The 12,962-nt window shown below is 51.3% G+C and overlaps 1 non-coding gene across 1 annotated transcript; it reads left to right on the top strand.

The window, feature by feature from the left end:
• Positions 1-9,621: 9,621 nt before the first annotated feature.
• Positions 9,622-9,745, top strand: LOC149362523 (U5 spliceosomal RNA). The gene has a single exon (XR_016289294.1). It is a non-coding gene; the product is annotated as a U5 spliceosomal RNA (small nuclear RNA).
• Positions 9,746-12,962: the final 3,217 nt, after the last annotated feature.

Raw genomic sequence — 12,962 nt, 5'->3', positions numbered from 1 at the left:
ATCATTTTGGAAAGCATATTCTCACAGTCGTACCATGATGGCGTACTACCCGAGGACTGCAAAACTGCTAAGGTCATACCTGTACATAAAGCCGGTGACAAACAGAACCCGTCTAACTATCGACCCATCTCTCTCACATCAATACCGTGCAAAATAATGGAACATATAATTTTCACTCACCTTGTTAATTTTCTTGAAGATAATAGCTTCTTTTCTCTGACTCAGCATGGCTTTCGGAAAGGTTTCTCCTGTGAAACTCAATTACTTTCCTTTACTAATGATCTGCACTTCTACTTAGACTCCTCGTTTTCCACAGACTGCATATTTCTCGACTTCGCTAAGGCATTCGATAAAGTTAACCATTCATTACTTCTATATAAACTCAGCATTCTAAATATTGACCCTTCTGTTCTGAACTAGATTCGCGCGTTTCTTTTTTCTCGCCTTCAGTTTGTGCATGCTAATGACACTAATTCTTCTACCGTGCCAGTTGGTTCTGGGGTTCCTCAAGGATCTGTCCTTGGCCCTTTACTGTTCCTGGTTTATATTAATGATATGCCTGCTATTCTTAACTCTAGGATTTGTTTGTTTGACGACGACTGCGTGATTTACCGTAAAATAACTAATGATTCCGATATTCGCTCTCTCCAGGTCGATCTTAATAACATACTAGACTGGTGTCATAATTGGAAAATGGAACTTAATATTAAAAAATGTAAATCTATGAGAGTTTCACGTTCAAATACTACTTACCCTCCTTATTTTCTTCACAGCCATCCCCTTGAAAGCGTAAGATCGTACCGGTATCTTGGCATACATATAACTAACACCTTGTACTGGAAACTTCATATAGAACATATAGCATCTAAAGCAAACAAAACGCTTGGTCATCTTCAAAGAAATTTTACACTTGCTCCATCTTTGTTAAAATCATTATTATACACGACCTACGTACGACCGCAAATGGAATACGCTTCATCCATATGGGACCCTGGACAGGTCTCGCTGACACAGGTTCTGGAAACTGTCCAGAATCGTGCAACTAGATTCATTTTAGGCAATTACCATCGTACATCTAGCGTCACCCAAATGAAAAAGTATTTAAACCTCCAGCCCCTAGCTACCCGCCGTAAGCACTTCCGCATCTGCCTATTCCATAAGATTTTCTACTCCAATTTTCAACTTCGCTCTCGATCGATTCAACCAGCACCGTTCATTTCTCATCGTCGTGATCATCAACACAAGGTCACAGTGCCTCATTGTAACACAGTGACATGTGCGCAATCATATTTTCCGCTAACCTCTAAAGAATGGAATTCCCTACCCGCATTTTTAACTAGCATCACTGATTCAACTCAATTTAGAAGAATACTTACCACTCTGATTACATAATGATCGCTTTTGTATTTTATTGCAGTGTTGAGTTCTCCACGTACTAGTATTGTTCTTAAACTATTTTATTAATCTGTTCCGTGTTAATTTTGCTCACTACTTTTTATCCTGCCTCATTTGTTCTATAGTTTTGTATGAATTGTGCTTTGTTTATTTTTCTTGTTATCAGCTGCCCTTCCCCTCTGAAATGTACTCTGTACCCTGAGGGTATCACTAATAAACAAATAAATAAATAAATAAAATTTTCGCATCCATAGATCTTCGCTGCGGCTACTGGCAAACTGCTGTAGACGACCAGGACCGTGAAAAGACCGCCTTTGTGACACCTGATGGGCTTTACCAATTCAAAGTTATGCCTTTCGGATTATGAAACGCGCCAGCCACATTCGAGCGGATGATGGATGCCCTTTTGCACGGCTTTAAGTGGCCCACCTGCCTGTGCTACCTCGATGACGTCATTGTCTTTTCGCCCACGTTTTCCACTCATATCACTGACCTTTCCCAGATCCTTTCCCTCTTTCGTCATGCCGGCCTGCAGCTCAACTCGTCTAAGTGCCGTTTCGCGCGCCGCCAGCTCACCATCTAGGGTCATGTCGTCGACAATACGGGGGTCCACCCTGACCCTGAGAAGATCCGAGCTGTCAAAGACTTTCCCCAGCCACGTTCCTCTAACGACGTCCGAAGCTTCTTGGGGCTCTGCTCCTACTTTCGTCGATTCGTTCAAGGCTTCGTCACATCGCACGCCCCTAACCAACCTTCTGAAGAAAGACACCACCTTCATCTGGGGACCCGACCAGGCACAAGCGTTTTCCAACCTGATATTGAAGCTTACTACCGCGCCAGTTCTGGCCCACTTCGATGTGACCGCTCCCACTGAAGTTCGCACTGAAGCCAGTGGCTACGGCATCGGCGCTATCCTCTCACAGAGACAATCCGGAGAGCACCGTGTGATCGCGTACGCCAGCCGTCCCCTCTCTGCCCCGGAGCGGATTTACTCAATTACCGAACGCGAGTGCTTAGCTCTCTTCTGAGCTTTTTGGGAAATTCCGCCCATATTTATACGGCCGCGCCTTTACAGTTGTCACTGACCACCATGCGTTGTGCTGGCTCTCTTCGTTGAAAGACCCTACAGGACGGCTTCGTCGTTGGGCACTAAGCCTGCAGCAGTAGCATTACTATGTACTCTACAAGTTTGGCCACTTGCACGCCGATGCCGACTGGCTTTCCCGTTACCCCGTTGGCCCGTGTGACAATCTTGGCACTGACAACGAGGATGCTCTGTGCTCTCTCTCTGTCCTCGCTAACATGGCCGAAGAACAGTTCCGCGATGCCGAGCTGCGCTCAATTATCGACCGCCTCAACACCGGCCGATTCGACCCTCCGATGCGCCACTTTGTGCTCCGTGATAGAGTTTTATACCGCAGGAGCCTTAACCAAGATGGCCCAGACCTCCTTCTCGTCCCCGAGCACCTTCGCACTGCTGTCCTCCAAGAGCTGCATGACCTTCCCACTCTTGGTCACTTGGGTGTCTCCCGTACTTACGACCGCGTGCGTCGTCGATTCTTTTGGCCGCGCCTCTACCGCTGTGTACGCCGCTATGCGGCTGCCTGCGACGAGTGCCAGCGCCGGAAACGCCCCACCACTGTGCCAGCCGGTCTGCTTCAGCCCATTGACTTCCCACCCGAACCTTTCCATTGCGTCGGCCTAGACCTTTTGGGACCATTTCCGGAATCCGCCTCGGGCAACAAATGGACAACTGTTGACACAGACTAGGCCACCCGTTACGCGATCACACGGGCACTGTCCACCAGTACGGCTACTGATGTTGCCGACTTTCTTTTGACCGACCTCATCCTACATTATGGAGCTCCCCGTCAACTCCTTACCGACCGAGGCCGATGCTTTCTGTCCAGAGTTGTCGCTGACATTCTTCGGTCGTGCTCTACGAAACATAAGCTCACCACCGCCTACCACCCGCAGACGAACGGCTTCACAGAACGCTTCAACCGCACTCTCACCGATATGCTGGTTATGCACGTTTCTCCGGACGATCGCGACTAGGATACCGCTTTCCCCTATGTGACCTTCGCCTACAACTCCTCCCGCCATGAGACTGCCTGTTACTCCCCTTTTTATCGTTTGTACGGCCGCGAGCCCCTGCTGCCTCTGGACACGCTGCTTCGCACTTCTACTGCTCCGCCGTCTGCGTACGCCCACGACGCCATTAATCGCGCTGACCGCGCTCGCCAACTCCCACGCTCCCGGCTCCTCGCTTCCCAGACCTCTCAGCAGGAATTCTACAACCACCGTCACCGTATGGTCTCCTTCACCCCTGGAACCCTCGTCTTGCTTTGGTTGCCATCTCGCCGCGTGGGGCTCTCTGAAAAACTTCTGTCCCGCTACATAGGCCCGTACCGTGTCCTGCGCCAAGTCACGGCAGTCACCTACGAGATTGCTCCGGCCTTCCCCGGTGCCACGTCCTCTCAGCATCAGACCGATGTTGTGCACGTTTCTCGCCTAAACCCTACGTCTTGCAGTCCCCCTCGCTACCCTGATGAACACCAAGACGGTGCCTTTGTGACCGGGGGACCATGCAATGGATAATCTCCGTGAAGACGACGTAGAGGAAGTGCCCTGTGTGTGCGCGCTTGCCGCTCAAGGCTAGCTGTTATCTGTACCCTGTGCTCCGGTCGTTCTTGTGCAGACATAGACTTCGGGCCACGTAACAATATAAAGAGGGCGTCTACTACGTGGACATCACAGGGCCGTCGCCCGCGGGATTCTTCACGGCTGCCGTAGTCTACCGGGGAATGAATGTCGATGGGCTATCTTTTCGGGCTCCAAATTCAACACGAGTAGAGGAAGTGGTAATATCTCTCGCTGCCGCCGATCCAAAGTCCAGAACGGTTATTACAGACTGTCGCCGGGCCTGTGAACATTATCTTGCAGGCGAAATACCACCTCTTGCCTCCCAAATTCTAAGACGCGCTCCCGCCGATCCAACTCGCACAAAAGTGATCTGGGCTCCTGGCCACCGGGGTCTACGAGGCAATGAGGCCGCTGATGCGGCCGCCCGAGCGCTCAGACACCAGGCTCCTCATCCTAGCTCTCCTGGCTCAGAAGCTCATAAACCGATTCTGCGGTTCCGCGAAATCCTAATTCATTATTGCGACTGCCACCGTCCATACCGGCACCTGCCAAGGGGCTCAGTAAGGCGGAAGAGCGAACTCTGCGGCGCCTGCAGACAGGAACTCTTCTCTGTCCTGCCATAGAAAAACACTTCGATCCGAGCACAGATGGGCGCTGCCCGCACTGTGGAGAGATCTGCGATATCTTTCACGTGGTGTGGGCATGTACTCAGCATCCTCACCTTCCCCCTTCCCCCACCCCCACCCGAGAGGCATGGGAGACTGCCCTCCTCAACTGCTCCACACTGGAGTCCCAAAGGGCTCTAGTAAAGCGGGCGCGAGACGGGGCCTCGTCGTGGGGTGTGCCGGACTAAGGATACCGAACATGCAGCAGGGGATTCTGAACCTCAAACTCTGTGAGTATTAAAGTTTTTCACCACCACCACCACCGCCTTCTTCAGGCCTTTACATGGGCTAGGGTAAAGGCGATGGCTATGTTGATAGTAGGTTGTAATATCTTTGAATGCATAGACCGGATTAAAATCGGGTTCTCGGGTGAGGATGAGAAAACAGCCCGGTGAGAGAGCGCGCGGGCGGCTGCGTCTGCTGCCTCGTTTCCTGCCAACCCCTGATCAGCAGGGGCCCATATAAGGTAACAGTGTGTGGGGTTCGTATCCCGTATGCAATTTGGGTAGATTCGATAGGCTAGGAAGGGAGTGCAGCCTTGTTCGACGTTCCGACAGGTCCCTCGCGAGCCGGTGATGGTCAGTAGGGAGGCAGATACAACCGGGCAGCCGGCAAACAGCTGGGCGCCGGGGCGAGGATCCTCCAGGGGGGCGGTGCCTATTGCGAACGACTAGACACTGTGCGTATTGCTGCGTCATTGCTTAAGCGCTGACCCTGTACTGCCAATAGACCTGAAACTGAACGCGAGGCCCTCAATATCTGAAATGCGCTAATCATTAGCCGCATTACATACCACATCCCATACCACATACTCACTCAGCGGCAAACACAACAGGCAGACATCCTAATACGCACGGCTGTCACCTCCGCCCTACGTCTTCCACGGACGGTTAGCACGAAACGTCTCCTGGGTACTGGTACCCACAATACAGTGATCGAATTAATAGAGGCTCAACTCACCAACCAATTAATCCGCCTGAGTCGCACAGAAACAGGACAACGCCTACTGCGACAGCTATGTCTCAATCCACCCATTCCCACCCCAACAAGTCCTACACCTTACATGATTTCTCTGCGCACTCAGGATCACATATATGAGAAGCCCCTACCGCGCAATATGAGCGCTAGTCTCCATCAGGGTAGGCGGCAGGCACGGGCGAGCTATTGCACGAAAACATACAATAACCGCTCTGATATCCTTTATGTCGACTCGGAAAAAAATTTGAAACCAGAATATTTCACGGCAGTCGCAGCCTATGAAGACGGCGCAGTGGGGGCGCCCGCCACTATCAGGACTAATGCGCCTGCAGAAGCGGAAGGAGCCGCCATCGCACTTGCTCTGGCCCACTCCATCATAACCGAAATTTGCAGATTCCCAGGCCACGTACGGCCACTACCTAAAGCGGAGGAGCGAACTTTAAGGCGCCTGCAGACAGGTACTCGACTCTGTCCTGCAATCATAAAACATTACGATCCTAACACGGAAGGGCGATGCCCGCACTGTGGGGAGACCTGTGATATCTTCCACATGGTGTGGGCATATACTCAAAATCCGCACCTCCCCCCTTCCCCTACCCCTTCCAGAGAGGCATGGGAGACTGCCCTCCTCAACTGCTCCTCGCTTGAGTCCCAAAGGGCTCTGGTGAAACGGGCGAGAGACCGGGCATTGTCATGCGGTGTCCCGGACTAGGGACGCCGACCATGTAGCGGGGCCACCCTGTGGCTCCCAAACTCTATTTCAACAATTAAAAGTTTTCACCACCACCACCTAAAGCGCGTGGCGACGCCGGCAACACAGCATATTCTTGCCACAGTCACCTCTTTGGGCATGCCTCGATCCTCGGTAATGAGCACGTTCATGCGCTGGCCCGAGAACTCTCCTCCCGGAACCACGCATGATCAGGCACCAAACTCTGCGAAAGAGGCCCTATCGGTCCTCACTACATATCATCAAATCACAACATTCTACAAACTCAGCGCATGACACTGCCACCACCCCACAGTACCTTGTCGCCCTCATCCAGCGCCACATGGCGACAGTTAGAGACATGCTATTTTATTTCCCCCCACCGTCTCTCATGCTTTAACCCCACCTTTCCTCCTGATTGTACCACCTGTGGCGTGCCCAGATCCACACTTTTCCACCACCTTTGGTAATGTCCTTCCCCAAAGGAAGTACCCCCTACCCCAATCCCGCTCATTGTTCTTGGGAGGCTGCTTTACGGACCGCTCAACCCGCCGGCCAGAAATATTTGAACATACTGTTAGTCCCTTCTTGGGACTGTTACAGGTGGTGGTGGTGAAAACATTTATTTCGAATGAACTGGAGGTATGTTTGGATCAGCCCGTAAGGGACCGATTTTTTACTAGGTGGAGGTCCCTAGTATGGGACCCCAGTGGCGGTTGCCGCCGCCCGGGCGCGCCCGACTAAGGCTTGTTGGGCCTGTAAGTCGTGGCAGCCGAGCAGGGTCGCCTCCCAGTCCTCCCGGGTTGGGTTGGGGATGGGGGGAATAGCGGGGTTGGAGGGGCAGGCCCACACCATGTGATAAGTGTCAGAAGACACTGCACTACAGTGTGGGCAGCTGCCGCTAAAGGAGGGGTCAAAATGTTTTAGCGCTGCCGGGCACAGCAAAGTATTGGTGAGAAGGCGGAGAAGGAGCCGCTCATCCGCCTTCTTCAGGCCTTTACATGGGCTAGGGTAAAGGCGATGACAATTTTGATAATATGTTGTAATATCTTTGAATGTATAGACCGGATTAAAATCGGGTTCCTGATCGGATGGGGAGGAGAAAACAGCCCGGTGAGAGAGCGCGCGGGCGGCTGCGTCTGCTGCCTCGTTTCCTGCCAACCCCTGATGAGCAGGGGCCCATATGAGGTAACGGTGTGCGGGGTCCGTATCCCGTATGCAATTTTGATATATTCGATAGGCTAGGAAGGGAGTGCAGCCTTGTTCGACGTTCCGACAGGCCCCTCGCGAGTCGGTGATTATGTATTTTGAATTGGAATGTGAGGCCGCGAGAGCAATCGCGACCTCTTCTGCTTGTGTTGCACTGCGAGCTCTAAAAGTTAGGCCGTTAACTGTGTTGCTGTTGTGAACTACCGCGGCCGTGTACCATCCCCCGTGGTGAGGGCCGGAAGCGTCCACGTAGTATACACCTGTTTTGTTGCCATAATATCGGGCTAGCGCTTCCGCTCGTGCCAGGCGCCGACCATTATGGTCTTCATGTGACATGTTTGCTGGAAGAGGCCGCACGTGGAGGGCACGTCTCCACAGTTCCGGGATGCGAAACCTGTCTTCCATTGGAGGGGTGTGTTGGATATGGAGTCGAGCAAGAAGGCGGCGACCCGACTCCGTTAGCGACAAGCGCGTGTACTGGTTTGTAAGGTGCGCCTCCCGGAGCTCCCGGAAAGTATTCACCACCCCAAGAGCCATAAGCCGGCTGTTTGAAGTAGTGATAGGGAGGTCAAGGGCACGTTTAACAATTTTGCGAAGGATGACCTCAAGGGCGTCCTCCTTTTGTTTCCGTAGGTGGAGATAAGGAGTCGAATAGAGAATTCGACTAGTTACGAAGGCGTTTGCCAGCCGCAAGGCATCCTTACTTCGTAACCCTCCGCGTTTGTTGGAAACCCGGCGGACCATGCGGCCCACCTGGTCCCCCACCTTACGGAGTTTGGCCAATGTAGTGTCTGGCCGCCTGTGTTTGTGGATGTAGAGTCCGAGTACCCGTATCTCATCACTTTCGCGTATGGGACCACTCTCAAGAGAGAGAGATATTTTAGTTGTGCACTTCTGTGAGGGGCGGAGGTGCACAAATTCCGATTTTTGAGGGGAACATTGAAGACCGCAGCGGCGGGCGTAGCGGTCTACTATCGTCGCCGCTGTTTGCAGGCTGGTTTCAATGTCTCCTGTGCTGCCCTGCGTGGCCCACAGAGTGATGTCATCAGCGTACAGGGCGTGCTGCACGCCGGCGACACCACTCAGCTGGGCCGGCAGGTGCATCATGGCCAGATTGAAGAGCAGCGGGGAAAGTACCGCGCCTTGAGGGGTTCCCCGCGTGCCGAGTAGGTAAGGACCATGGTCTCTATCTTGAATTCGAATGTAGGATTGACGATCCATTAAAAATTGGCTTATGTATTGGAATGTGTTGAGGCCGCAGTCGGTGTGACTTAGGTTAGTGAGTATGATCTCATGTGTTACATTGTCAAATGCCCCTTTAAGATCCAAGGCGCTGTTACAGGAGTGGATTTATAAATAACAAGATGCAAGTTAACAACACAATAAAACAAAAGCCAGCAATCAGGTTTAAAAGACAAGAAATCAGCATTCATACGCGGAATCACATCAAATGAAAAACAGAAAACGGAAGAAAGCCTACTCTGGCCTTCAAAACATGTGTTCAAACACGTATCAAAGTATTCATTAATACAATCATACATTTGGTACATAATCGAGTGAGCAAAAAAAAAAACAAATGGCTGGTGGATCGGGATTTACGTGAAGCACAAGCCCGTCGACTCCTGGACCAGTAGCGGACCACCCCGGAAGATTTTTTTTTGTGTAATAAAGTTGTTTCCATCCATCCATCCTGAAATTTTGATGACAGCCAATCTCCCTTTCCCTATTTTTCAAAGGAATACCACACAATAACTCGCAGAAAACACAGCTTGAATAACAATAAAGTGCGAAAATACAAAAGAAGTGACGCGACTTTAATTATAATTAATTATAATTTAATTATAATTTAATTATATTTAATTAAAAGCCATAGGCTAATAAAGTCACTGAGCCAGATTCTGCCGATTAACCTTTGTGTGCCCGTTTTTATGCCGGAATTCTTGTTTAAACGGAAGTTAGTAACCGGCATCTCTTAGCATCATGGGGGCAATGGGGTCTCGGTGGCTTCATTAATGTTTCACGCTCAGGCTTCTCCGCAGTCACGTATCAATCTTTCGCCTTTTACTAAAGATTGCCGTGTGGAGGCGCACCCTAATGAGCCTATGCGGAAATTTTTGAAAGGCTTTGCCCGTTTCGGCGAAGCCTAATAATGTGAATCAAAAGAAAGAACTGATACAAATTGCTACACGAAGCATGCGTAATTCGATCCCAGTAATGGCAAGAACAAAAAGTTGGCGGGGGCATAGATTTGGTTAAGCCTGGTAGGTTGCGAAATCAAAATCCCAGCGCCTCCAGCTGGAGGAACGCAGTGCGCCGCGTCCACAGGTCACGCGTGGCTGCGTGTACTGTGCGATGTCAGTGCACGTAAAAGAACCCCAGGTGGTCGAAATTTCCGGAGCGCTCCGCTACGGCGTCTCTCATAGCCTTAGTCGCTTTGGGACGTTAAACCCCATAAACCAAACCAAACCTCCAAGAGTGGAACGCGACAGCGTCTTGCAAGGCTTCCAGGAAAAGGGAGTCCACAGAACTCCATCGCCAGTTAGGCTCTACGCCTTGTTCGTCGGTAAATATGTGTTGAAAAGGAATTTTATCCGTCTCGCACATCTTGGTGGACACTTGAAACTCGTCGTAAGGGAAGGGAGGAAGATGGGAGTGAACGAAGACACCGCATTCTCTAGACGAGTCTTTGTTCATTGCAAACCATCAAGCTGGTAAGGCGGAGTGGTTAGCGTTCTCGTCTCGCACTCCAGAGACCCTGGTTCGATTCCCCAAATCCTACTGTGTTCTATTTATTTATTGAATTTACTTGCAGCATCACTACACCATCTCTTTAATTTGTTCCATTGTAACTAGCCAAAGTAGCATTGGACCCGATTGAAGTTCGCACATGGTGACGTCACGACCATTTCGACCAATTGAAAAGCGTGACATTTCTGTCGAGAACTCCTGCTTACAACGATGAAGCATTAAAGGCTTCCGCCTTAAAGGAGGACGCTACATGGCGGTTCAAGCAAGCGGACGCGCGTCGCATCGGTTCCGCACATTTTGACCAAATTCGACCGGACCAAATCATTCTCGCCACCGGATTTTCTTCGCAACGGAAAGATATCAAGTCCTGGATCTCCAGGATAGAAATTCCAAGCGGTGGGACCAGTTTTCGGCTTTCTACCGGACTTGAAAGTTATAAAGCGGGCGCCGGCTCGCTAACCCTAACGGGCCACCCAGCTCGACATCGTGAGAGCATGGGCGGCTAACCTTGTCGTCGACGCCGACGCCTAGCATCGACGCCGCTTCAACGACGGACCATGTGGCGGGGGCCCAGCCAAGACAACGATCTGCCACTACAATCACCAAACGTCCTTCTCAACGAATTCCAAGAGATGGATGAAGACGACTTCGGAGACGGCGACTTGGGAAGTGAGAACGAGATCCCGTCCGACTCCTCGTCGAAGCCAGACGGGTACAAAAACGATGCCAGCTGGGAGCTTGCACAATCCAAGCGCCAGAGAAAACTTCAAAGGCGAAAAGAACGCAAAGGCACGGGAGCCGGCCCGGCCGCCAAACCTCACGATGGAAAATTACCTGGTGATGCGACCGGCTGCAACAAGAATGGATCAAGGGAGCAGAGCAGGCCTAGGCGAAGAATGCCGCCACTCCCCAGAAGCGACTACAAGATCATTATTCGACCTAAGAAAAGACTCATGGTGAAGCCCCTCACCTCCCACCAAGTAGCACGCGCCATTGTCATGGCGTACGGCCAGCAATGCAAGGACGAGGGCCTAATTGTAAGGCTTCGCACCGGATCCAGTATCATTATCGGTAGCACCCCGCACGAGCAAACGCCTCAGCTAGTGCGGCACATTACCCGTCTCAAATTCGACGGAGAGACTTATGATGTAAACGCTTACGTGGAAGCACCGGAAGACGTCCTGCGCGGCGTGATCCACGGTGTAGACCCAGGTACCCCTCCTGAAGAACTCAAAGCACACTTACTAGTCAGAACTGAAGGAGTGACCATACTTCAGGCAAGTATGCTCGGAAAATCCAAGACGGCAGTGCTCACGTTCGACGGCCTAGTCTTGCCGAAATTCGTCATATATTACGGGGGAGAAGTACCATGCTACCAGTACCGCCCCACTAGGCAAGTGTGTTACGTCTGCTTCTAGCAAGGACACCGCTCCGACGTGTGCCCCACACCGAACATTATTGTGTGCGGACTGTGCGGAGTTTCAAACCCGCCCGACAACCACGAGTGCGCGCCCAAGTGCATAATCTGTGTCAAGGCACACCGGACCGAATCCATGGAGTGCCGAGAGAGATTGAAAAAAGTGAGGCCAAAACCCATAGGAGGAAGAGGACGGAGCGACCAACGCGGGCGACCACCCAAGCGATGGCTCAGCTCAGAGGGAGAGACATCCAGGAGCCGATCGAGGTCCAACTCCTTCCCGCCTCTACCACCAGCCGGCCCACAGGACGGGGAGAAGCAAGAGAAAAAGAAAAAGAAGAAGCTTTCCCAGACAAGCGGCAGCAAAGTGAGCTGGGCTTCTACCATTGATTCGCACTCGGTAAGAAAGGGTAGTGACATAAAGAACACAAACAACAAAGACAGTCGCGTCACAGAACCGAAGGACGCGAACAGCGATGCGCTCAGACGCGAGCTAGAACTCGCTCGAATCAAAGAAAACGAGCTCGAACGCAAAGTTGAGGAACTCACAAAAACACTAAAAGAACAACAGCGGGAAATCGACGCGAGTAGAGCCCTTCCAAAACGACAACCACAGGCATCGAACGAAGGAGACCTTGAAACACGAATGCAACAGATGATGCAGCAGACAATGCAGGATATGATGCAGAAAATCCAATCGCAAATGCAACAGATGCAAGTACAATTCCAAGGGCAGATCTCAGAGATCAGAAGCGCTTTCGAAAACAAAAACATACCGAAAACATTACGGAAAGGGCGTACAATCGTCCAGCGCTAACAGCTTTCGCAAGCGAACAAGGCAACAACAGTAACGCGTAAATATGATCAATACGTATCGGCAAGAACAAGAATACTTAGATATTTGGCAATGGAACTGCAGAGGCTACCGCAAAAAGCAGGCCCTCTTAAAACAATATATAAACACACAGCTCACACCTCCTGATGTAATTGCGCTCCCAGAGACTGGAATCAAGCCGACCTTACAAGGGTACGAGGTTTACGAGAGTCAAAACGAAAGTAAAGAGGCCGTCCTAGTCAGCAAAACCATCACCGCCATAAGGCACGATACCATCGCCGGCACCGACATTGAGCACGCGCTTGTTGAAACCCCTTCCTAAGAATGTCGACCCTGAATACCATCAATCCCGCCGAGTCG

This window comes from Amblyomma mixtum, chromosome 2, assembly GCF_055824585.1.
Source record: "Amblyomma mixtum isolate Tamu chromosome 2, ASM5582458v1, whole genome shotgun sequence".
Classification (NCBI taxonomy): Eukaryota; Metazoa; Arthropoda; class Arachnida; order Ixodida; family Ixodidae; genus Amblyomma; species Amblyomma mixtum.
This window is presented reverse-complemented; position numbering and strand designations above follow the sequence as displayed.